Here is a 3638-nt window from a genome sequence, read left to right on the forward strand (position 1 = left end):
TTAAGTATATGTACCCATATCTACTTAAATCATCAGTAAAAGTGATGAAGTAGTGATAACCTCCTCTAGCGGTGATGGTCAATGGACCGCATACATCGGTATGTAAGAGAGCCAAAACCTAACTAGCTCGTGTTCCTTTGCCGTAAAAGGAGCACGAGTCATCTTGCCTAAAACACAAGACTCGCATACCCCATAAGATTCATAATTAAATGGTTTGAGAATTATTGATGAAACAAGTCTCTTTATGCGTCTTTCGTTTATATGATCTAAACGACAATGTGAGAGGTGGGATAGATTAGATTCACATGCTTTGAGTTTCTTATTCTCTACATGATAAACATTATTAACATTATTAAAAACATAAATACCTCCAATAGAAACGGCTTTACCATAAACTATATCATTAAATGCAAAAGGACAGTTATTGTCCTTGATCACAAAAGAAAAACCTTCCGCGTTTAACACGGAGATGGAGATAATGTTCTTGGTTAAAGTTGGTACAAAATAACAATTATTTAAAAACTCTAAACCACTATCAAAGTTGAGTACGTATGTCCTCCCGGAAACGGCCCCTACTATAGCTCCATTCCCCATGCGTAGGTCCACGTCAACCTTGGCTAGTGATCGCACGTCCTTCAACCCCTGTAAATCATTACAAAGGTGAGATCCACATCTGGTATCTAATACTCAAGTAGAAGTGCAAGAATAATTAATTTCTATCATATAGAGAGAATAGGAGATTATACCTTTTGGCTTCACATGCCCGATTGGTGTTACTGATGATTGAACATATGGCGCCTTTTACCCTTCTTTTTGCTAAGCTTTTAGACGTACTTAGGCATGATCTTAGGTCTTTTTCTTGCATTTTGCTTTCCATTCCCGCTATTACTGTATCCTACATTTGATTGTAGGTAAACGAGCTAACCAAGGGGAATCTAGCAAGGAACAAGAGACATAAGGAAGTTAGCAAGGAAGAAGGGAGGAGAAGAGACGAAGATGCCCCTGAGCCGGCCAGCCGGCGGCCGTTCAACCGGTGAAGGGTCGCCTTAAGGAATTAAAGCTCCAAAATTCAAATGTCTCGGCGCCGGAAGGGTGGCCGGCGGGCGGCCGGCCGGCTGGCTGTCGCTGCTACCTGTGTTTTCTTTTAATTCCCCTTTTATAACCTATGTATGAGGATACTATAAATACCCTCTCTAAATTGTGTTTAGACATAACCCTAGATCTACATTAATTCCATTCTCAATAATTTGAAAGCTTGCTAATTACTTTGCTAATCTTTCCTTAATTAGACCAATTCCTTCAATAATTAGTATATTATTTGTTCTAGTAATTGGGTTGTAACAAGGTTGAAGATTTCTCCATCCTTATTTTCAATTCAAGTTTCCTTCTTGCTATTGAATTGGTATAATTTCCTCCCTTAATTTTATTTGTTCTACATTTGCTTTCTCTTAAGTTTTGTTTAATTGTTTATACTAGAATTCTTCTCTTTTGTTGTTTGATTGTTATTTTTCTCGCTCTTGTTCATCTTTTCCTTGTTCACCATTGTTGCTCTCTTCCAAAGATTGAGTCTTTGGGGTATTGTGTTAAAGTTTGTGTCTTTTTGCCTCAATCCTTTCTCATCTTAGCCTAATTAGTCTTTCCTAATAGGTTTGTTGAATTATTGCATGATTAATTGTAGAACCCGGTTCAAGAACCTATCTTTATTAATTATTTTGTCTTAACAACCATAATTAGTGAGTAGTCCCTTGCTAGGGTGCGATTGGACACTTACATGAGTGATTAACACGATTGATTCCATTTAAATTAGTCATTAAGGGAAAATTAGTGGGGTTTACCATAGGAATTATCTTGTTAATGTTGTAATTTGGGACTTTGGTTGATTGATGATCCTTGTCCACCAATGGAAATCTGTTAGGTCCTAGGTTGACCACCCATTTACATCCTTAGCCTATTTGGGTTGAACCTGGGAGGGAGAGCCTAAAGAGGGTGCCTTTGGGAACCGGGATAACCTTCATCTTTGGGAAAAGAGTCGGGGAAACCGGGAATAAATTGTGAGCATAAAGTCCTTAATCTTTATTCAAGTACTTAGGGAATAGCGCGTTCTCTTTTGTGTCTAAGTATAGACTTAAGGAATACGAGTCATGAGCCCGGGAGGGAGTTGAGTCGGTAGGTCTAGTGTCCTATCGTGAGCCCGGGAAGGAGTCAATAGGCGAATTAGAGACGTTTTCCCCCGCTTTATATCCCCAAGATGACTAATTGCCGGAATTAGCATGATAATTATGAATGTGTGTAGCTTAATCGTCCCCTAGGTCTTTTATACCTTGAGTAAATCCTTATTCAAATTAGCTTCTTCTTTTAATTTAGTTGTTGCTTAATTAGTTTCATTTGCATGTCATTTAGTGTAGCTCACTTAGCCTATTTATCAATCAAACCTATTTTCCTCGACTTAGCTAAACTCAAGAATAATAACAATTGGTAATCTCCCATACTCCTTGTGATTCGACCCTCAAGTAGTGCAACTACACACGTTCACTTGCGAGGTTAAGCTTAAACCATCAAGTTTTATGCGTCGTTGCCGGGGAGTACGGCTATATATTAATAATTTTTGTTCTAGTTTAGACTAAGTCCCTTTGTTATTAATCCTTTTTTTCAAGTGTTTAGGTCTTTTTCATTAGTAGGCGGCAAAGAAGAGGTCAACCAACATATCCTATTGATCTTGAAATTGAGGCTACGGCAAGAAGACGAAATTCTCTAAGAAGAAGAGGTTTACTAGACACACCATCGCTAGAAGAAAGTGATCAACAAGAAACCTTTGAAGTGTTTGAGAATCCATTTGGAGAAGTAGAAGAATCTAACATCATGGGTGATCCGGTTCCGATAAGAGAGACTATGGCTCTTAAGCACATAGTAAATCCAAGCATCCAAAGGCCAAGAATTCAAGCTAATAACTTTGAGATCAAAAATGCCTTGCTCAACCTTGTCCAAGATAACCAATTTGTAGGACGTCCCTTGGAAAACCTAATGACCATCTCAATGAGTTCCTTGAGAATTGCGACATATACAAGATGAATGGAGTCTCCGATGATGCGGTGCGCCTTAGATTGTTCCCCCGTTCACTTAGGGGTTCGGCCAAGGATTGGTTAAAGAATTGTGATGTGGATTCTTTCAAGACATGGGATGAGTTAGCTTCAGCATTTTTGAACAAGTACTCCCCCCCCCCCCCCCTCAAGAACGGCAAAATTTAAGAGTGAACTACAAAGCTTTACTCAAGAAGAGGATGAGACCTTATATGAGGCATAGGAGAGGTATAAGAGACTCCAACGGTTATGTCCCCACCATGGCATATTCGAGGCCAAGCTAGTGAACAATTTTTACATGGGGTTAACCCTAGACCTTCGGCTTTCATTAGATGCGGGGTCAGGAAAAGGTGCCTTAGACATTTTGGGGCATAAAGCGGCAAAGGAGCTAATTGAGGAGATGGCATCACGGACTATAGAATGGGGAAGTGATAGGCAAGTGAGAAAGAGCAAGAACAAGGATCCTAGTGCGGTGTTGAATGTGGAGATTAAGGGAATGCTAGATGAACTTACCCAACAAGTGGCTTTGTTAAATTCCAAACCTTCAAGCTCCGACATGAG

General features: G+C 39.5%; 1 non-coding gene across 1 annotated transcript; it reads right to left on the bottom strand.

The window, feature by feature from the left end:
- Window positions 1–3237: 3237 nt before the first annotated feature.
- On the bottom strand, window positions 3238–3344 carry LOC141589531 (small nucleolar RNA R71). Its single transcript, XR_012520464.1, has one exon. It is a non-coding gene; the product is annotated as a small nucleolar RNA R71 (small nucleolar RNA).
- Between the last annotated feature and the right edge of the window lie 294 nt (window positions 3345–3638).

The sequence above is a fragment of the Silene latifolia genome, chromosome 6 (assembly GCF_048544455.1).
Source record: "Silene latifolia isolate original U9 population chromosome 6, ASM4854445v1, whole genome shotgun sequence".
Lineage (NCBI taxonomy): Eukaryota > Viridiplantae > Streptophyta > Magnoliopsida > Caryophyllales > Caryophyllaceae > Silene > Silene latifolia.